This window comes from Chelonoidis abingdonii, chromosome 8, assembly GCF_003597395.2.
Source record: "Chelonoidis abingdonii isolate Lonesome George chromosome 8, CheloAbing_2.0, whole genome shotgun sequence".
NCBI lineage: Eukaryota > Metazoa > Chordata > Testudines > Testudinidae > Chelonoidis > Chelonoidis abingdonii.
This window is the reverse complement of record NC_133776.1, coordinates 49,874,200-49,897,751: the sequence shown is the minus strand read 5'-3', so window position 1 is coordinate 49,897,751 and position 23,552 is coordinate 49,874,200. Positions and strand designations below refer to the sequence as shown.

The window sequence follows — 23,552 nt, the reverse complement described above, 5'->3', positions numbered from 1 at the left end:
TCCAAAACGTCTGTTAGTCTATAAGATGCCACAGGATTCTCTGCTGCTTTTACTGATTCAGACTAACACGGCTACCCCTCTGATACTTTACCCCAACAAAGTGAATGAGCATGCTCCACTGTAGGACTGAGCTGCAATTTTCCACTGTAGTGCCAAGCAACAGAACTTGGAGCAGGAAGACTGTCTCTCTTGTGTGTGAGGAAAGGATGGGGATTGACAGCACCAGGGCCAAATCATGAACCTTTCAGCACTTGTCCACATCTGGCCCCACTTAACCAACTAGAAAATAAGACAGGCTACCTGCCTTAGCTAGACTGCCATCCATTCTCTTCCTGCAGTCTCCTGACGCTTCACAATAAAGAAAGCAGGAGTCCTACAGAGAACAGCCTCATTCACAATATCCCTCAGATTCATACCCTAAGCACCAGCCGTCCTATGAGCTGAGTAAGTTAGGGATCCTGTGAAAAAAGTATGTAATAATGACTGTCAGCGTATACACACAGGGGAACCAAATTAAAGGTAACTATAATTCTAGCATCGAGTGCCAGACTTGGTAACCTTTATGTTCTTTAAAGGTATCTTAATTTCATATAAATAGCATAGTCATATTAACATATGATCAAAATACAGAAATAAATAAAGATACACAAAGGCATGCAAAACTGTTACAGGCATTCTAGTGTTTTAATACTTTATCTCCAACAACATTATGAAGAAGGAAAAACGGCTTGAGAAAACCATTCAGTTGAAGACTACAAGGTTCAGAGGGATGATGACCTCATTAAATGAGTCACAGAATGGAAAATTTTGAAGTCTAAGGATTTATACATATATTTTAAAAAGTCATATAAAGCTAAACAATTATTTTGTTAGAAAGACTAAGAAGGTAAACTAAACGTTAAAGAAATTGCAGAGCAAGTAGGTCTCAACTCAGGACTTCCTCCCAGTGGCAAGTTGCGGGAAGAAGGCAACTAAGAACGCAATTTCTCCAGAATTTAACCTTTCATTCCTTTAAAAACCACCATACAGACTTAAAGTTTTTATGCTTGAATAGTTTTCTAAAAGATCAGAGAATCCAAAAACTAATCTGAAGACGACTCTATTCCTCAGACCACTGGTTTTTGGTCCACATAGCTGCTTAGTCACAGGATGCTAGCTTTGATTTCAACTGCTAGAATTACACTGGAAGACAAGTAAAAATACTTTCCTATATAAAAACTTCTCCTCCTCCCAGAGGGACATTATACAGTTGCAGACGAGAGAACAATGGTAGTTTCTGTGTGACCATAAGTGGGAGGGGAGGCTATCCATATGACACAGTTTCTATTAAGAAGTAATCTGTGATGTTCTCCACATTAACACAAGAAGAGCTTGTGTTAAATAAGATCCTTTATAACTTTACAACCTACTAATGGTACCAAAAAAAAAGGTCTGTTCCTAAGCTGAAGCAACCAGCTCTTTGTTCTGCTCAGCAGTCAGAGCCAGGCATTGGTATGTGAAGAGTAACTCAGAATTATTCAGGCACACTCAACACCTGTACGTAACAATAGCACCTGTGCCACACTTTTATAAAAAAAAATAAAATTCTCTATCATCTATATGAACAAATTAATTCCACAAATCAATCTAAGTCTCTGGTGGAATGGAGGGGGAGGAGGGGCCATTAAATCATTCTGTCACTGTTTTTCTGTAAGTTGCAGCAGGCCAGTCAGTTGATGGACCCAGAGGTGCAACTGCTTCTTGTTGTTTTGACATTGCTATATCCCATACATCATTAACAAGCAAGTCTAATTACTCTGCCGGTGGGGGAGAGGAGGGGAAGAGGGAGATAGACAGATAGATAGATAACCAAGCTGTACTATTTCTCCGAAAGCCAGTGGGGGTTTCCACAATTAGTTGAGCCACTTCTGGACAGTCTGAATATGCATCAATAACGGCACAATAATTTCAAAAAATGTCCACCTCATCTGGATCCCAGACTAACTCATGTGTCTATAACTTGATTATGGTTCCCTACCTACAGGTGGTCTATACATTTGGCATGTGGTTGAAATATTTACCTTATAAATGATATCTTTGTTCATACCTGGCCAATATATTACTGCTTGTCCTGCTTTTGCACTTCACCATTCCCTCAAGTACCCTTTTTCAGTAAGCTACTTTTTTCCCTAGTTTAACTGGGTCACAACGTGCCTACACAGATTCACAGAGTCCAAGACCAGAAGGGACCATTTTGATCATCTAGCCTAACCTCTGTAAAACACAGGCCATAGAACTTCTCCAAAACAATTCCCACGGCATCTCTTTTAGAAAAACATCCAATCTCAATTTAAAAATGGTCAAGGATGCTGAATCCATCACAAACCTTGGTACGTTGTTCCAATGGTTAAATAAGCTCATTGTAATAAAATTATGGCTTATTTGCAGTCTGAATTTGTCCAGCTTCAGCTTCCAACCATTGGATCACGTTATGCCTTTCTCTGCTAGACTGAAGACCCCACTATTGAATATTTGTTCCCCAGGTAAATACTTACAGACTATAATCAAGTCACTTTTTAGACTTCTCTTTGTTCACCTAAAATAGACTCAAAGAGCTCAGTCTATCACTAGAAGGCATGTTTCCTATAGCTTTAATCATTCTTGTGGCTCTTCTATGAACCCTCTCCAATTCATCAACATCCTTCTTGAATAGAAGGCACCAGAACTGGACATAGTGCTCGGCAGAGGTCACACTAGTGACAAATAAAATAACCTCTATTCCTCCTCTAGAGTCTCCTGTTTATGCATCCTAGTATAGCCTTAACTCTTTTTGGTTATAGTGTCACAACAGGAGTACTTGATCACCTGATTATCCACCACAGCCCCCTAAACCTTTCAGAGTGACTGCTTCCCGGGATAGAGTCTCCTTATCCTGTAAATATGGCCTACATTCTTTGTTCCTAGATATGTTTACTTTTAGCCATACTAAAATTAACATTATTTGCATGCACCGAATTTACCCAGTGATCCAGATCATTCTGGATCAGCGGCTTTTTCTTTTCATTATTTACTACTCCCCCAATTTTGTGTCATCTGCAAATTTTATCAATGATGATTTTATGTTTCTTCCCGGTCACTGATAAAAATGTTAAATAGCATAAGGACAAGAACTGATCCCAGTGGGACTCCACTGGAAACGCACCTACTCCATGACAACTCCCCATTTACAATTACAATTGAGACCTAACAGTTAGCCAGTTTATAAACCAGTTAATATGCATTTTAATTTTATACAGTTCTAATTTTTAGTCAAAATATCATGCTTTACCATGTCAAACACCTTAGAGAAGTCTAAATATATGTCAACATTATTACCCTTATCAATCAAATTTGTAATCTCACGAAAAAAGGTATCAAGGTAGTTTGACAGTCTATTTTCCATAAACCCATGTTGACTGGCACTCCTCCTTTAACTGTTTATTAAAAAAAGGAGTCCCATATCAGCCACTCCATTATCTTGTCCAGGATCTATATCATGTTAATGGGCCTGTAACTATCCTGGTCATCCCATTTATTCTTTTAAAAACTGACCCAACATTAGTTTTCTTTCACTCTTCCGGAACTTCCCCGCTGCTCCAAGACTCCTGGGTGCAAGTCATCTGCACCTGCTGAACTAAGAATGTCTATCTTTAATAGCAGCTGTTTAACATCCCCCTGAGATACTAGTGGATCAGAAAGATTCAGTTACCTATAAAGTTATCATATGATAAGACTACACAATCTGTTTTCTCCCCAAATCAAGAACAGCAATATTTGCTGAATATTTCTGCCTTTTTTGCATTATTATTGACAATTCTACCATTTCCATCTAGTAGAAGGACCAAAACCACTGTCAGGATTCTTTTTGTTCCTAATATATTTTGAAAAATCCTCATTATTGTCCTGAATTCTGCTGGCCATAGATTTTTCTTGGTGTCCTTTTGCTTCCCTTATGAATTTTCTACAATTTCTAGCTTTTGATTTATATTCATTAATAATAATTTCCCTTGTTCCTTTTTTTTTTTTTTTAAATAGCTGCTTTCACTTCCCCTCTAAACTAGGTCGGTTTTTAACTAGCATGGACTTCTTCCTTGATTGTGGGATTCTGGCTTCTTGAGCATCTTAGTAAGATGTTCTTAAATGATCCTCAATCATCATTCATTTTTCTGATTACATTCTTCCTCCTGACTGGTTTAGCTCATAATCGTTTTCAGTTTTGTGAAACTGGACCTATGAAAGCATCAAGAATATATATAAAGACTGGTCTGGATTTATTCTGCATATCATACATCTGATCAAATCATGATCACTTGCACCTAAGCTACCATTAATTTTTAGTTTTGTGATCAGTTCCTCTTTATCTGGTAGGACAAGACATAACTAATAAAGAATTCCCTGGTGTTGACTGCCACTATTTTTGAATTAGGAAATTATCATCTATAATGTTTAGAAATTCCAAGGATGCTTTAATACTGTCTGCATGAGATCTCAGGCATATGTCACTCAAACTGAAGTCCCCCAATGTCATGCAGGATTCCCCCTGGATACATTAGAAAGAGGTGCATAAGGAGACAGTCATCCTGGTTCCGAGTGTGATTTGATGGTCTGTAGCAGACAAATACCAGCTAGTATCCCATCTAGTGCTGTATCTGTTAGGACACTGATCCATAACTATTCAAAGATTGACTCAAACAGGTAATGCCATTTTTTTGACAAAGTATCACTTTCCCTCCCCTTTTGCCTTCCTGATCCTTCCTAAATAGGTTAACATTCCAATTGTGTGAATCATCCCACCAGGCTTCAGTAATACAAACTAAATCACATTTATGCTGATAAATGAGCAATACCAATTTCTCTTGTCTGTTATCCAGCTGTCTACCATTGGTGTAAGGCAATTCAAGAATTTCTTCTCTTCATGTGCTTTGGTTAATAAATTTGAACATCTCAAGTGCTCATATCTTCCCTCTTTTTATCCTCTCCCTTTGCTACTAGTTTAATCCCCACCTGACTACTCTAGCCAGCCTGTTCCCATGGAGATTGGTACCCCTTCTATGGAGGTGGAGGCCAGCCAAACTATACAGTCCCCTCTCCCCAAAGAAGATGGACCAACATTCTACAAAACCACAACACCGCTATCTTTCACCACTTCCTACCTTTAAGGAGCACACCACCTACCACAGAGAGCTTTTGCCTGTGATGTATGTAGTACGATGCTTTTTGCCATCTGAGAAGTACAGCATATATCACGGACTGCGGTGTCTCATCCTGTTCTCTATCACCTGTTACCTTTCCCAGGTGAGGTGAGACAGCACTTGAGTACTCTACCCAGTTGATGTGGATGACATCAGATTCAGGCCCGGTCTTCACTACGCATTTAAACCGAATTTAGCAGCGTTAAACCAATTTAACCCTGCACCCGTCCACACAATGACTTTAAACCGATTTCTGTACTCCTCCCCGACAAGAGGAGTAGCGCTGAAATCGGTATTGCCATGTCGGATTAGGGTTAGTGTGGCCGCAAATCGACGGTATTGGCCTCCAGGCGGTATCCCACAATGCACCATTGTGACTGCTCTGGAAAGCGATCTGAACTCGGATGCACTGGCCAGGTAGACAGGAAAAGCCCCGCGAACTTCTGAATTTAATTTCCTGTTTGCCCAGCGTGGAGCTCTAATCAGCACGGGTGGCCATACAGTCCCAAATCAAAAAAGAGCTCCAGCATGGACCGTACGGGAGATACTGGATCTGATCGCTGTTTGAGGAGACAAATCTGTTCTATCACAGCTCTGTTACAGAAGATGAAATGAGAAAGCATTTGAAAAAATCTCCAGGCTATGAAAGACAGAGGCCACAGCACAGTGCTGTGTGACAAGCGTAATGGAAAGCCAAAGAATCAAACAGACACTCATGGAGGGAGGGAGGGGGTACTGAGGACTCCAGCTATCCCACAGTCCCCGCAGTCTCCAAAAAGCATTAGCATTCTTGGCTGAGCTCCCAATGCCTGAAGGGTCAAAAACATTTTCCCAGGTGTTTCAGGGTATATGTCGTCAATTTACACCCTTCCCCCGCCCCTGAAAGAAAAGGAAAAAATACTTTCTCAGCTTTTTTCGAATGGTTCACCCATAATGTTACTCATTGCTGTCTGGTAGCACGGTGGGATGCTAGCGCTGAACACCCGATCCCTTCCCGGTGCATACAGTACAATATGTCGATGCTTCCAATCGTCATCATCAAGTCTGTGAGTTGCTCCCTGGCTGCTCGATGAGGCGGCCGGGGCACCTGGGTAAAAAATGGGAAATGACTCCCTGTCATCCTGCGCGGTAACAGAACGGCTGGTTCCACCCAATCATAGCAACTGGAGCTGAGCTCTATCACGCCCCTCCTTTTATGTCTACTGTAAAGAAAAGATTCCAACTGCCTGGACTATCAAAAGCAGCTGGAGGCTTCCTCCCCTCTTTATCTCACTAAAAGTCAGTGTTTCTTTTCCTCCTGCTGTATTATTTCATTCACACAAATGGGGGACACTCCACGTGATACCCAGAAGTTGGGGGAGAGGGGAAGCAACGGTGGGGATTGTTTGCAGGGCACACTCCCTAGAATGTCACCGACGGCCATTTATTTCTGCGGGAATCTGCTAGGGCGACTGAACACGGTGCGTGTGCTCTCTGCTTCTCTAGTACCTTGCCCCATTATTCTATGGCTAGGACTGACTAATTTTTAAGACAAAACTAAAAGAAGGGAATGACCCGGAGTCATTCCCATTTTTTTGTCTTGCGCCCTCCAGCTGACCTCAGGAGGCCAGCCTAGGAGCACCCAATGACAAGCAGCAGATGGTAACAAAAACAACTGATAACCGTCACTCATCGCCATTTACAATGGAGACGTTGCAACAGGGGATGGCAAAGGCCAAACGAGAGCTGGCTGTGTAGCACGCAGTAACCCGCGTCTATCATTCACACAATACACATATGACAGTGACACACCGGACCCAGGCCCAGGGTTGCCATGCTCTGGCATCTGCAGGGCAATTCCAGGGGAAAGGGGCAACGAAATGATGTCTGCCTTTGCTCACGGAAGGAAAGATTGAGTAAAGACATTTACTAGAATCATGCCGCGACACGTTTCTGCATTGGATCTCAACCCAGATCCAGTGGGGCGGCGGAGAACTGCGGGAAACTATGGGAGCTACGGGATAGCTACCCACAATGCAACGCTCTGAAATCGAACTAGCCTTGGTACAATGGACGCACACCACCGAATTAATGGCTTTAGTTGTGGCCGTGTGCACTCAACTTTATACAATCTGTTTTACAAAACCAGTTTATGTAAAATCAGAATAATCCCATAGTATAGACATACCCTCAGTTTCTGGATCTTGATCTCAATGGGATGATTCCTTCCAAATACTGGACAATTAAACAGATTTCCTTGATTGAAATCAATCATTTTTTAAGTTCAGTAAGATGCTTTGAAACTTGTGATGCTTGCAATAGATTCTTGAAACAAACAACCAATTAGCAACAGCTTGTGATCTGTTTCAGTCACAATCAACTGACATAGCTGTCGAAAGCTTTGCAACCAAAGGTGATTACCAGTGTCCTTTCCAAATTGCATATATCTGTGTTTGGAAAGGCTCTGAATGCCTACACTACAGGTCCCCAGTCAGTCTTTCCTTTGCAGCAGTACTACACCTAGTCCATTTTTAGAGGCATGCAAGGAACTTTTTATATGTCAAAAAACATTAAAATATTGCCATGCAAATTTATAGATGAGTACTGTAATATTTTTTCATTTTGACTGTTTCACTCACCTCAGCAATCTTCTCATATGCATTGTTTTATCAATTAGATTATCTATGAACTTTCCAAACCAAGTTAAACACACTCACAGTCCCTTGTAAAGTCTCTTTTTGTTTTGCCCTGTCCATACACAGGGTAGCTTGTACTTTTGCAAGACCCAATTCCCGGCATGATTCCAGATGTAAAATAGGTGTTCTGTCCCCACTGAGACAGTGACACGGGTGTGCCTAACTTCTTGGTTTTCTACATGCTGGAGCGAAGCAGCAGCTTTCCACCACAGAAATAAGGAATCCATTGCTTGCTGCATCAATGGAGGCCTGTTTTTCTGCCTGCACAATGATCATGTAGGTAATACAAGATTTCAGCATCTGTGTCCACATTGTATGCAATGCGCCACGGGTGTTCAATGTAATAGTTTAGTTTGTCTACCCTGACTACTATTGTATGGAATCAGCGTACAATGGTTTAACACTGGAACAGGGTTTCTTCACTGCATTTACAGTTTTCTTTTGTCTGTATTGTCAGACAAAGTGATTACACTCACAAAACTCTGTACTTTTGCCAAATGCTAAACAGAATCTATATGCACATTCACATCCGCACTTCCCATGCAGCAGTCTATTGCAGGGTTTGGGCACCTTCCCTTGCACTGTTTTCCCCATGTGTTTTCCTCTTGTGTCTGCCTTTCCTGTCTTACTGAGTAATAACCTCATGCATTGCAGGACCCTGTCTTATGGATATCAAGCTCAGCATACAACTATGACACTGTAGAAATAAGTACTGCTATGAAACCTATCACCATCTTCATGAATTTCCTTTACAGGAGACTGCAAATCAATACATCAATGACGTTAGAAGCCAGGGGGTAGATTTTTCCAGTAATAAAAGAAAACGAAAACTTCTCCAGGAAGCAAATACACAATAGTTTACAAATATATCAAAGCAAACATACTTTAGCGGTAACATTCGAAGAACATACACTTAAACTGGTTAAAAAAAAAGTGCAGATAGTGGAAAAGGAGCTAAAAATTAGGCCTTAGGAATCCTGTGGCAAAAAGGACTCTTGTAATTAAAAAGTGTAATGCATACATAGAAGTGATTTAAAATATCACAAGATATTCAGATGTCCATTTTTTAACCTTTAATTTTAATATCTTTTTGGTTCTTTTTATTTTAACATCTCAGCCCCTTTACCTTAATTTCCTGTTAGAAGGGAGGGGCTGCTGCATTCTGTTGATAAGATTAGACACAAAGACCTGTTAGGAAAACAGCAGTATTCTATTTAAACTAAGCTGGGACAGTGGTGTCACCCTCCTTCTGCATCCTTTGTTAAAGGTTTGACTTAATGGAGAGCCCATATATCAATAGTGATTTGGAGAAAGGATGGTGGTATGCAACACAAGCAACCTGTTGAAAGATGCAGCTGAAAGGAGTGGGGAGACAGTTTTGGATTGACACAGCTGCCCCGTTGTACGGAGCTTGCAGCATGACATGGGAAAAGGATCTGGCAACCTTCAGGTTCATTTCTCTTTCACACTTGGGTCTCATCTAAACTAGGATTTATGGTTGTTATAGCTCAGTGATTCCCTCAACTCTAATTCACCCTTTGATCATATTCCCAAATCTCTAAATTGTGAGCTTGATAAATTACAAATTGTCAGCTAATCCAGGTCAAAGCCTAAGCTTGATTCCTGTGTTAGGCTCAGTGTGTCAATGTACCTCCAGGTCAGTGCAGGATTAAAACAAATCTAAATCAGTCCTTCAAAATGACCAGTGAGGATGCCTGACCATCTGCTCCTCTTTCCAGTTCTCCATGGTCAAGAGGTCACAGAGTCTAGAACAGGGGTGGGCAAACCATGGCTCACGGGTTGCTGGCGGCCCATCAGATAGGGGTCGGGTGCTCCCCAGCCCCCAACTGACAAGTCCACCATCTTCCTGCACACACAGACCCACACTCTGCAGGCATGACTTCACCGCGCTGCTTCCAGGATCAGAATCCCCAACTCTTTGCAGCAGCCCCCCCTCCAATGCAACAGCACACCCAATTCCCTCCCAGTCTCCTATGGCCCCACCCTTGAGAGCCTCAATACTGCCCAAGGGCCACACCTGTCCCAGCTAGGGTGCCTCTTCCCACGGCTGTGCCTGGTACAGCTGCCTTGGTGTCACTGTTGACAGGGCCCCTAGAAGTCCCCAGTTCCGCCCCTCTAGAGCCCCCATACACACACACCCCATTAGTCTCCCCTCCCCACATCTTGGTAACATCCCTTATAGAGCTCCCCCCCTCCATGCTAAACACCAGAGAGTCTCCTTCCCACACTGAGCATTCATGGCCCACCATACAATTTCCATACCCAGATGCGGTCCTCAGGCCGAAAAGTTTGCCCATCCCTGATCTAGAAGCTATAAATCAGTTGTCCAGTACATTGTTACAGGCCTTTTCTTGTGAGCTGTTTACATTAAACAAGTTTTCTTTCCATTAGGTGGGGTGGAATCTGAGTTACTAGAGAGAATTCTTTCCTAGGTGTCTGGCTGCTAAGTCTTGCCCACGTGCTCAGGGTTTAACTGATCGCCATAATTTGGGGTTGGGAAGGAATTTTCCTCCAGGGCAGATTGGCAGAGGCTCTGGAGGTTTTACGCCTTCCGCTGCAGCGTGGGACACAGGTCACCTGCTGGAGGATTCTCTGAACCTTGAGGTCTTTCAACCACGTTTTGAGGACTTCAATAACTCAGACATAGGTTAGGAGTTTGTTACAGGAGTGAGTTAGATTCTGTGGCCTGCATTATGCAGGAGGTCAGACTAGATGATCATAATGGTCCCTTCTGACCTTAAAGTCTATGAGTCTATGAGTATAAAGTCCTGGATTCAAATACATGGCTAGCAAAAGGCATTACAGATTGCCTTCCGGGCAGACGCAGTCATAAAAAGTACCAGTAAACTTTTGGAGTGAGGTGCCATCAGTGCATGACTTTGTTACCAGTAATAGGAATAAAAGCCTATTATAATAGCATTGCAAAGCTGCTCATCCAAATGGAGATACACTAGATGGGAGACCAATTCAAGGAGGAGATAAAGGTGCCTGAAAGATACCTGCCAAAAAGCTAAGGATAAGGCCAAATATGGAAGGGACCTTATTCACTTTCAATTTTATGATTAAATGGACCATATAATTAGTATATGCCTTAACACAATGCCAGAACATACTATGTACAGTAAGGACCACCATTCTACTAAAACGGGACAAGAACGACCCAAGCCTGGAATCACAGAACACTGTGGCTGATACCACTGAAACAGGGCCCACCACAGCTGAAACTTCACGGCCTGGGAAAACGCTGACAAAATCCCAGGACCTCTTCTAGGAACTTTCAAACACACACATCACTTGAGGTAGAGCTAGACTTCAACAATGTTGAGAACACACCTTTCTCAGGCTTGTAAATAACCTTTATAATTTTATATTTGTAAAGATGTGGTCTGGGAGTAATGGTGATCACTGTTAAAAGCTTTACTATTGCAGATGTTACATTTTACAGCAAAAAAAAATTTTTTCACCCTCATCCCTCCCTGTTTTTCCCACCCACAATCCTTGCCCTTGCACATAGACATATTCCTGATAAATGACATGGGGGGAGGAGGGGACAGAAAAGTGCACACACACACAATGTCTGATCCTTAACCAAGTGTATTTTTATTGTTAAGACAGTAATGGGCAGATTTCAACTGGTATACATGCAAACAGCAAGTCATAATTCATTAGCCATATAAGGAAACGCTAATTCACATACAGCTCACATGTCACTGTGCCAGTAAATGGTACTAACAGCATATGCTGGCAAAAACGCAGTACAGGGAAACAGTTTTCCTCCATAAAGCAAAGCATAAACCACACACCAAAAAAAACAAAAACACACACACAAAGATGTTGAACACACATATGCATTTAGGGCATTGGTTCACAAACTTTAACAACCTGTGATCCCCTTTCATTAAAATGTCAAGTCTCGCAAACCCCCTCCTAAAAAATGAATATTTCCAGGGATTTTCTCTTTTACCTGCATATAAATTACAAAAGCAGTTATCTTTGAAACATAATTGTTATTTATGACATGATTATTACACACTATTAATTATTATTTATCATTACAGCATTTTTTATTACATTATGAAAACGGCAACACTTTTCCAAGAGCTCACTTTCGCAGCTTGTATCACTTTGAATAAGCCTGTCATAAGACAAGGCTCCTATGTTCCATCAAGGAGTATCAGATGTGAAATAGCATGAAGGTATTTAAGAAGCCAACTCAAAGAGTTCTTCCTACACAAGCATTCAGGTCTTGAGTAGTCCAGGCAAACAACATACATTACAACAAAGCTTAAACTTGTTCTTCAAAATAATTTTAAAAACAATACTAGCTGCCTATTTAATTTTAAAAACAGCAAAAAATATCCACCTCCCTTTCCATTTCTTATAAGGAGTCTTGAAGTTTAAATCTCCTCAGTGTGATAGATATGCTTGCTTTGATCTGCTTAGCTCTTGGAAGTCCAGGGGCTCCGGGCTGCTAGTCCCATGCTGTCCAGGGTCTCTAGAGACAGCTCTGTCCGCCATTAGGGAATCCCCCCCACCCTGACAATCCCCTGTAACATTTTGCGAACCCCAGTTTGGGAACCACTAATTTAGGGACAGTGGTGGTGATGGGGAAAAAGGAGGTATTGCATTTGGCAAGTACCTGTAACAGACTTTACCTTAAAAGCTTGTTAATTTTAGATCTTATCTTTGCCTATGCCTGTGAAAAAATGTGAGAAAACTTTTCACTAAGCACATTCTCCAAGGGATCAAGTAAATTGTGCAGAAAGCTAAGCCAACCTCTGCCGCCTCCTCCTCCCTGCACATCTCATCTCAAACAGAACTCTTACCTATGCCTTTCCTCCAGTAGTCTGGTGTTATCGAACAGATAAAAAATTCAGCTGCAACTGGTGCTGAATTTTGTCCAACTGCCTGAAACATCTGTTCCCTTTTTCACTTTGGCAACTCAAGAATACTGCTATAGTTCACAGTAGCCACTACATAAAATAATGTGGAATATTTACTGCCATTGCTCTCCTCGGCTTTTGGGCTTCTCCCTTGACCCCACCACCTGATAATTAGTATTAATTTTTTTTAAATTACTTCATCTAAATTTTGAAAAGTAAACCATTAATGAAATATGAAAGGGTGTCTACCCCTCTAACACTGGAAAAGATGAGAAAAACGCCTCAAGTTAAGTTTGGCATGTTAAACCAAAGATAAAAAGCACCCATGTTACTGGAAAGTGTAAGAAAAACATGATAAGCCATGGAAATTATTCTTATTTACTCCCTTTCCCCCATCCACCCTTTATTATTTTTTAATAAAGTTTCCTCTACTTTCTTCCAGGTCCTTCCTAGGATTACTCTTTTAAGAGAAAAAAAAAAAAGGAGACCTATGAATGCCTCAAATATTGAGCAACCCTTTCATCAAACAATGAAGAATCAGGGCAGGCACGCTACAGGAGTCCCAAAGGGAAACTGCTGGTCAATATGACCAGTGCTATCAGCTGTAGCTAAAAAAGACAAAAATGCTTGAAGAACTGATGGAAGAAACCAAAGCCAGTACTTAGGACAACAAATGCAGAATAATACATGATCAGGAAATGAAAGTGCAGGACAGGCAGATCTTTTCAGTTCTAATGATGCAAAAGAGTGGACAACTAGCCTGACCACTTTGGTTCTATGCCTTTACTCACATTCTCATCCCCGCAGTATACATTGCAGTCACTTTACACACTACACTGGTCTTTGGGAAGAGTTTGTAATTGGAGCTATGGTCAAGTGTAGTATTTATACGGAACTTATCACAGGACATCATCAATACCACATTAAGTAATTGAGACCGCCGACCAGGGAAATAACTCACTTCCTTCCGTGATAAACCAAGGGACGCACCCCACCCATGTACTTATTCGCTACACCGATACCGACTTGGACTCCTTATACAGTCCATGGGTGGCGTACCCGAGCCCACTTATCCCCTGACACTTTAAAAACTCTTGCGCCCCAATTTGGGTCTATGCTGGCTATGTGATATGTATGCATCTCTTCATCCTTGCAATTGATACCTGTAACTCAAGCCTGACCCCAGATGTACAGTACCTTCCCTCTTAACTTGTGTATATTTAATTTTAAACATTAACTTTAATAAAAATTTTAAATCTGTCAAAGTCCAATAGTTCATGCTGTGAACTGGAGAGTCTGTGTACTGCTAGTAAATTTGAACTCTCTGTTGAGTCAACAGGTCGGGAATTGCTGCAGACCTTGTGATAGTCACAGCAGATCTGAGAATCACTGTTTTCTCACCCAGCCTGAGACAACAGCAGCAGTCTTGGTTTTGTGTTGTTTGATTTTTCCTGAGAACTCTGAATCAGAGGAATTGGAAGAATGCAGAGGCGATCTATCTATACAGGCTAGAAAGAATGTATCCAAGATGAACTGGTTGTCTCTTCCTACTGTAAAACAAAACTTCTGGCATCTGGAAGTATATCTTGCCAAACATTCCCCCAGAGGGAAATATTGTTCACTAACAATTCTTGAATGACCTGTCATGCTGACTGTGTAATTGTCTGCCCAGCTAGTCTTCCAATATATTGCTCATGCCTGCAAGGTGTAGAGCTATTTAAGATTAGTTTGGTACAACTCTCAACTCCCACGGGGCTATACAACTCTGCACGGTTGGCCAGAATGTGCCCCACCTTGTCTGTTGACATAAAACATTATAGTCAATACTTGAGCCCTTTCTTCCTCAACTGTAGGGTGGAGTGGTTCAAGAGCCCAACACATGGGGGATACATCTCTCAAAAGTGGAATATCAATTTCATAAACATGCCATCTGTATGTGATAAATAGCATTTTGCTAGCCAAAGGAGAGAGCTCATCTTTAGATATGCATATTGTTATGTACAACACAGACATCATAACGCAAATTGTGTAAGAACAAACATCAATCACTGTATGACATGAGTTCTGCAGTTCCACTTCTAAGTGCTATAAAGATTTTCAAGTATATTTCTTCCAGAAGGAAAGCACTGCCTTTTTGAGAGCTCCAACCCAGATCATGACTTTTACTGGCAATTCTGAATTGTGTGATTTTATCCAGTTTATTTTGAAACCAAATGTTTTGAATGAGGTATGTATTTATAATATAGCTTTTGCTCCAGATTCTTCTATTAGGATACCAGGATGTGCCAAACATTCAGGTCAGGATATGGGTATCCTGACATCTCAATTGTGCCTGTACTGCTGAAAACGGTTTGTGAATACTTGAGGTATCGTAGACATACCAAATGGTAGGACCTTGTGTTGATCATCTTGCCCACAACAAGTATTCAAGTATTTTCAATGCAAATATCTGACTGAGATGCATAAATAAGCATCTTGCAAATCGAGAACCCAAACCCAATCTTAGTCTTTAAAGTGCCATCAGATTCCTTGTTGTTTTTGTGGATATGGACTAACACGGCTAAGCCCTGATACTTGACAAGAATGTGATGGTTGAAGCTATAGTAAGCATGAGAAATCTGAATCTTCTGATGATAGAACTGAACCTCCAAAGGTCTACAGTGAGTTGAAGACCTCCTCTGGGATCAAAAAGTACCTGCAATAAAATTCCTTCCCCAAAAATCTTCAGGAACTAAATCTCATGGCACTAACTCTAGTAGTGAACCAAATTCTGATCTCAGCAAGTTCTCATGAGATGGATCCCTGAAGAGGGATGATGAAGCAGGAGTTGAGCAAAATGCTAGTGTCAAACTGAATAGAGTAACCCTGTTAATCTCCAAGATTCACAAGTCTGTGGTGACAGTACTCCCAGGCTCTAATAAATGAGAGACTGCTTCCAAATGAAAAAAAGGCTGTTTGCAGGTTTAATCCTATCTGGTGTTTTCATGAATCCTCTCAAACCAAGAGGCCAGTGCAGATGGAGATGAGGCAGATCTACCTTTTAACTTAAAAGTTTGTAGGGTTTGTGTGTCTGTTGAAGTTGAGCAGGTGATCGTTGCTGGTATTTCCCTGAAAGGAACAGAAGCAGAGATTGTCTCTAGTAACAAAACATTGGTACACCAAATCTCTTCCTAGAATGTTGTGAAATCCCTAGACCTTGTTGTAGACTTGTATCTTTTAATTTCTCTAGGAGTTTCTCTTTTACAGTTAAGCAGCCCTTCACCATCAAATAGGAAGTCTCTCTCCAGGTTCTTACTTCCAAAAGAAGTCCAGATGAACATAGCCACAAGTAGCACATCAAAGTAACTGAGGGTTCTACAGCTTTAGATGCTAATCAGAAGCATTGAAAGAATATTTCAGGGTGTGGTTAGCAACCAAACAACCTTCAGTCATCAATGCTTTGACCAGTTTGCTCTGATCTTCTGGTAGCAACTGGGGAAACAGTGCTATTTTCTCCTATAAATGATATTAGTAATAAGACACCACTGCCTGATAACTAGCTATTTTAATGCCCAGAGCATCTAATCTTACCTTCTCTGTCAGAGACTGCAAAGTGGACTTGAGTGCCATTAGCTCCCTTTGAGCTGCAGATCCCACCACTAGTGAATTTTGAGAAATATGGGTGTGGAACGCCCTTAAGAGACAATGGGTATAACCTGTCTCCTTTTTTAGAAGTTGCCAAGATGCAGGGTTTAAGTGAGTATTTTTCAGTGGCTGTAATAAACTGTCTAAGAGGAAAGACTCTAGGCCACGTCTATACGACGCGCCATTTCGGCGCGTTAAAATCGAAAGCTCTGGGTTCGATATATCGCGTCTCGTCTAGACGGGGATATATCGAACCCAGAGCGCGCTTACATCGATTCCGGAACTCCACCAAACCCAACAGAGTTCCGGAATCGACATGGCGAGCCGCGCACATCGATCCCGCGCGGTGAAGACGGGTGAGTAGATCGATTTTAGATAATCGATTTCAGCTACGCTATTCTCATAGCTGAAATTGCGTATCTAAAATCGATTTTCGCGCGTCGTGTAGACCTGGCCTTAGAGGATGAAACCAAAACATCAAAAACTGGGTGTGTAGTTTTCTCTGATGCCACTGCAGGGATTTTTAAGGCAGTCATCCTTCCTATGAGTTCATGAAATTGAAGCATATCTTTGGAAGGAGAGGAAGATGATGTTGCACCCAAACAATCATCCAGTGAAGTTTAAACATCAGTAGCTGTATCTGCATTCAGACACTTAGTAAGATGTTCTGTTTCCTCTTCAGATGGTATGTGTGGGACTAGTAAAAGGAGATGGTTCCCTAAATACCAATGATCGTGATAGATCTGGACAGAACAGATTTGGTACATGACGTTTGTACCAAATCCTGGGAGAAGGTTCCCTTTGAAGCTACTTTTCTTCAGACCTCTTAAAAATTAGGCTAATACATAGTGATCTCTCTCCTGCCATCCATCTCCACCCTCTGACAGTCAGTGAAGGCCAATACGACCACATTGCCCATGCGGTACCTCCCAGTCCTACCAGCACCCAGTGAGTAACTCCCCAACATAATCCCTGGGGGAGAGAGGGTGATCTCACAGTCTGAAGAGATGGAAACAATAGTTTTGATAATGCTCTCTAGGTTCCCTGATCTATTCCCTGGGAAGAGAGCAAGGAAAGGCATCCGAACAGTTATGGTTTGATTGCCAACCTGAATGTGAATCCAAAGCAGCTTGGGTAACTGCAAAGTTCAAAAGCCCAGACATATTTCCCTGGAGAATCAGTTGAGGTCTTAGGGGGAGGTTTGCATAGCTAAGGAAACAGGTTTAACCTTGTAAGGTTTTTTTCCTTCCTGGAGAAAGAGAAAGAAGAACTGGCTCCAATGCCTTACACTTCTTTCCTCTATCTTTGGGCACTGATGGAAACTTATCCAGTGCTGTAATGGGGGACCCCAATCCAAACGCAGATCTGAACGAAGGAGTTCAAGGAACTCTATGTGATCAATCTGAGCCATCACGGTAACCATGGATCTAGTAAAATCTGCTGACTTCAGGGATGCATCAGGTGAATTACAGGTTTATCAGGAGGTTTCAAAGGTCTTTAGAAGTCAGAGCCTTATGAGAATGCTTTTGCACTTCAGTGAGCAGAAATGGGAAAGCCAAATTCTTCGAGATATGCTCTCAAGGACTGTTTTTTTCAGCAGAGACCAAGCATTTGTGCTTGGTCACAGCTGATTTTTGTGGATTCATAGTTACTGGAACTTTCGGTGTAGCTTCAGTCAAGGAAGCAGATATCTGCAGCAAGACATTGTCAGACTTCTTAGCCCCTTCAATGGTCAGAACTAAGACTGGTATCCCAGCACTTATGGATTTCTGCATATCAGAGCCAGAAGATTTAGCCACTAACGCTTTCTGCAATAGCACAGCCTAGAGGCAATTCTGATGTTCCTTTCTGCTCCTGGGGTGAAGGCACTACACATAGAGCAACAAGAAGGCAAATGACCTTCCCCAAGCAGGTCAAACCTTGCACCTGTGGATATGAAGCAAGAAAAGTAGCAGGGCAAGAAGCACACCTTGAACTCTTGTTCCTTAATTTTCAGTTATAACATGTGTGAACCACAGATCTCCACTCAGGCCCAAATTTTTTAAGGTATTTAGGCACTGCTACACTTAGTGTTTCAATCCCTGATTTCAGAGCCTAAATCTCTTTTGAAAATGAGATTTAGGCTCCTAAAAAAACAGTTAGGCATTCCCACCAATATCTACCAAAAATCTTTGGTAAAAACAACAAACAAAATTTAAAAACTGAGTATACTAGAAACATGGCAGCAGCACTGGAAACAATCCACTCTGAAGGACACAATGAGGTTTCTAGTCAGTCTACTATCACAATTGGAAGGAACAGAGGCACTCAGTTCCAAATGTTCAGAACTGTAAGGGAAAAGAAGAACAAGAATGCTCCAATGATCATTGCTACTAAAAGATTCCACCACTGTAATCTGAACAGTTGGTGCATCCCCAGAATAGGCCTCCCTATTCTTTGAGGAGGCCTCTGCACAAATACATTTACTGACAATGCACAGGTAATATCACACAGTATATATCATCCATAAATGTATCACCATTACTGCTTGAAAGATGAGACAGTTCCCAACAAAATCCATAGTAATTGCAAATGCATTCCCAATCATAAAGTGCATTGATAGTCTCCATACAAATTTCCAAAGCTCACCTGGTGCTAAACCCATGAGTTAGTAGACTGCTTTCGGGCTGGCTGAAAGCTGCTTGCAAGGCATTTGCCAACTACTCTGATGAAAAAGTCAAATATGCAGAAACACGTTCCTATCACCGCAAGAACATTTTGTAGTGACCAGTAATCATGATTAAGTAAGCTTCTCCATCATGTCTTGAGCTGTCCAGAAGCACTTTCAATCCATCTGCCAAGGTTGTAGTTACAACGTCTTCTATCTGGCTGCCTTGAGTCAGGGTAAGTCTCGTAATGACCCAGGGAAACAGTAGGTAGCAAAGTCCCCAAGAACAGTAGAGGGAACATTGATGCATATGTTGTTCTTCAGAAAAGCGTTCCTGCCTGCTCACAAACATCCTGGTGTCCTGCACTTTGAAAGTACTTACAGTATTTATACCCATAAAACACACCTAATGGCCTAAAACACCTGAATCACAATTGAGTAATAGCCCTTTTTATTGATGTACTCATTTGCACTTTGTGGACAGCAGATTATGGGCATGTATAGCTCCTGTACGGTTTGGAAATCCCAGCTGCAAGAACACCTCAATGATTTCAGGGACATCAGCCGCCTTCACAACATGTCTACAGCCCAACACTTTAATAGCCAAATAAACCCCACAGACTATGGCACCCACAATGAACCTACCAACCCCAAACTTATTCCCAACAGATAGGAAACTTGCAACATCTGACTCTTACTAAAGGGTAACATACACCCATCTGACCTGATATTGAGGCCTTGTCATCTGAGCCTGATGGACTCCTCAGACAACTTCGAAAACATGACCTTGTTCATCTGAAAGCCTGCACTCACTACTGGTCATCCAAGGTCACCAGAACCAATAGTCTCAACAATATTTTGAGGGCTAGGCCCAGAACCACCACTCAATCTACTGCGTTTCATTAATCAGTAAAAGAAATCAAAATAACTGAAAACTATCTCCTGCAGCTTGGTCACCAATAATTCATACTTGTTTGGATTGCCATTCCTGGATCAGCAATCTACTCAGGACACCCTCACTGAGAACTCTCATTGGCTGGAGAAAAAATAAGATGCTAGAAAGTGCAGCAAGAGGCACTCAAGCGAGGAATCCAAGCTCCCAGGCAAGGAAAGGTGCTCACAACCAGGTAGCTGATAAGGGTACAGCCTTCCCGACCAGTGAATTCCTGAGATCATTTATTAAAGTCATCTAGCCATCTACAATCCGCAAATGAACAAATGAGACCTGTCAAAAGGCCATGCAAAATCAGCTTGGCCCAGGAATTCTGGAATGCATAAACCATTGACCCTAACATGAATGAATGATGCACCAACGAAAGACTAAAGTTTTAGACACATGACTACTGTGTGTAGATATGATCCATTATGTTATTATAATTGAGGCCTTGGCTACACTGGTGCTTTACAGCGCTGCAACTTTCTCACTCAGGGGTGTGAAAAAACACACCCCTGAGCACAGCAAGTTACAGCGCTGTAAAGCACCAGTGTAAACATTGCCCCAGCGCTGGGAGCGCGGCTCTCAGCACTGTAAGCTAATCCCCACGGGGAGGTGGAGTACCTGCAGCGCTGGAAGAGCTCTCTCCCAGCGCTAGCGCCGCGACCACACTCGCACTTCAAAGCGCTGCCACGGGAGCGCTCCCGCAGCAGCGCTGTACGGCTGCAAGTGTAGCCATACCCTCAGATACACAACTCAAGTTAAGAACAACCCAGGTAACTCTAGTCTAAACAAGGCTTTACCTCCAACAGCTACCTTTCTGCAATCTTGGAAAGTGGAAAAAGCAAGACCTATTGCCCATGTACTCAGGCCTTCATCTATCCCTGCCTCCCCTAATTTCAGAGACAGAATCTATCTGTAGTACATAATTCAAATCATAAATAATTATATTGCAATTATAATTCAAACTACTTCACATTTCCCCTGTCAGAGGCCAAAGGTCTCCCATCCATTAAAACAAGCAGGGATGGAGAGGGGGAATCCCTGCAGATTACCAGGGAGTGAGGGGAGTTCGAGTGGTGCAAGGCAATCACAGAGAAATAAAAACAATTGTTGGAAACATAATGAGTTACCCTGCCTCATCAGCCCTTATCGTCTCATCCACAGATTACCATACTGCTGCTGCTGTTCCCCTCCCTCATCATTATGCTGCTTTCATGCTTTCTGCCATGTTACAACATCACCTCTTCCCCCTGCTAACACCATGTCACCTTGCTCCTGCTCCTTCCTCACCTTCGGATCTCAGTGCTCCCAGTCCCAATGTTTTCTTTTGCTCCCAGGCCATAAAGCTGCAGATACTGCCTCCAACCTACCTCACTGGGTACTGTGCTAGAAGTGTTGATGGTTGCACCCTGCTTCCCAAGTCACAAAGCCACAATGGTCCATAACCCACCTCCAGTCACAGCACCACTGCTCACCATATCATTGCTGCTTCCAATAAACCTCCTACCCCTATGGGTCACAGCACCACCAGTACAGCTTCTGCCCATCACACCACAAGGCCACAGCATCAGTGCCATTCCTTCCCACTTCACCACCAAGTCACAGGGCATGCCCTGCTGTCCACCTCCCCACTTCCCTGTCCAGCTCACAGTATTGCCGCCACCACTGCCAATCAATTGTTGCCACAGGTCACAGTGCCACCAAGTTACAATGCCATTGCTGCCACTTCCTAGACATACAAATCACTACACCTCCATCCAATCCACACATGTCAAAGCTCTGATGACACTCTTAGCTCCTACGTCCCTCCTAAGTGTCAACCCCGCCAAAGATATCCCCCACTTGCCCCCTCTAAGTCACATTGAGGCTGCCAATGATTCTTAACCCCAACAACCCCAGGTTATTGCTTCCTATGTCTTCCTCCAACCACTGCTGCTGCTGCTGCTGTCCACCTACCAGATATCCCAAAACCACTGCTACTGTGGCCCACATCCCTGCCCAGGTTTGCTGCCAATCTTGCTTCCACTGCACACCTTCCTCCCCTACTACCCCTTCATCCCCTGGTCACAGCACTGCCAAAGACCCTGCTCCTGCTAACCACCCACATCCCCCTTCCAGTCACAGAACCACCAACCCACTACTGCTACCCACTTCCCAATCCATGTCATAGCACCTTCAATCCCACTCCTGCTTACCAAACTGCTTCACAGCTCACACCACTGCCCAACCCCACTCATATTGCCCACCTACCTCTGCAACTCAGTGCAGCCAATTATACACTGCCCATCTCTCACCCAGATCCCAGCACTGCCATCAACCCCAATCCCACCCCAGATCACAGTGCTACTAACCCTACTCCTATCATCCAGCATAGATAACAGTGCAACTTGCCTGCGCTCCCACCGTCTGCAGCCTGCCTCCACTGAAAGCATTACAGCCCCCATCACGAGCCCCAGCCAAGTGACAGCGCTGTACCCCCACCATACACAGCCCAGCCCAGTTCACAGCGCTTTTGACCCCACAGCCTGCCCCAAGGCACAGCACCGCCAAACACCCCACTCGCACTCTTCAGTCTCGCCCCAAGTCAGAGCGCCACCAACCCCGCTCGTGCCCCCACCGCCCACCCCAGGTCACAGGACGTCGTTCCCCGCTGTCCCTTCCCTCAGACTACAGTACCGTGCCCCCCCATGACAGAGCCGCCAACCCCGCTCGCGCTCCCACCACCCGCAGTAGGTCGCAGCTTTATGGGTTGCTGAGGAAACAGCGGGCCTGGCCCAACGCAGGGCAGGGGGACCTTATCCCCGCACCGCCGTTAAGGCCCAGGCCCGGCGGCAAAAGAGGCCGCTCTGCCCGCCCGGCGCCCCCGACAGCCCCGCCGGAGACAATGAGATGGCGGCGATCGCCCCGCCCGGGGGACCCGCTACTCCGGCAGGAGCCGCACCGCCCCGCCTCCTCTTCTCTCTCCTCCCCTCCCCGCACGGGCAGCGCCAGCTCCCGGCCCAGCCGCCGCGGAGACCGAGCGAGCGGCCCCAACCCGCTGCCCCCGCCCCCCGCGCCTCCATCTTGGATCGGCGCCTTAGAGTCATCCCCCCCGCGCGCGCCCCGCTCACCTCGGGCCGGGGAGCGCCCCTGGAGCCTGCGCTACGACTGGCGCGTGGGGTCTAGGTGGGTGCGGGCCGGAGCCAGGCCGGGGCCGGGGCGGTGGCGTTCGCGGGGGCCGCGTTCAGCAGAGCCGCAATCCTAAACCGCCATCTGGCGGCATTTCCGACCCGCCAATGGCGCAGCCGCCGCCGCGCGCCGGAGCCCGAGCGCCTCCTGCTGGCCGCGCGCCGCCACTACCCCCTCCCGAACTGGTCGATCGGCCCCGCCTCCGTCTGAGCGCGGCACTCGAGGGCGGGGAGCCGCAGACCACTTTCGCGCGAAAACTGTGGACATGCGCAGAGCGCTGTGTGCCCGTGCACCCCGTGTACGGGAGTAGTGTGCGCGCACGCTAGCCTAAGGAGCGTAAAGCGTCAATGTTCGCCGGTGTTTGTCCCAGTTTAGCAATGGGCGGGG

At 43.9% G+C, this 23,552-nt stretch overlaps 1 protein-coding gene across 3 annotated transcripts in view; it reads right to left on the bottom strand.

Annotated features, from left to right (window-relative positions):
- STAG1 (STAG1 cohesin complex component) overlaps window positions 1-23,314 on the bottom strand; it is a 352,185-nt gene extending 328,871 nt beyond the window's left edge. Inside the window, exon 1 of one of the 3 annotated variants that reach the window (XM_075068598.1) lies at window positions 23,108-23,314. The gene's annotated coding sequence lies outside the window, so the exon portion shown is untranslated. The remainder of the gene's footprint in view (window positions 1-23,107) is intronic. The other 2 variants (XM_032778796.2, XM_032778798.2) reach the window with 2 other exon arrangements.
- Between the last annotated feature and the right edge of the window lie 238 nt (window positions 23,315-23,552).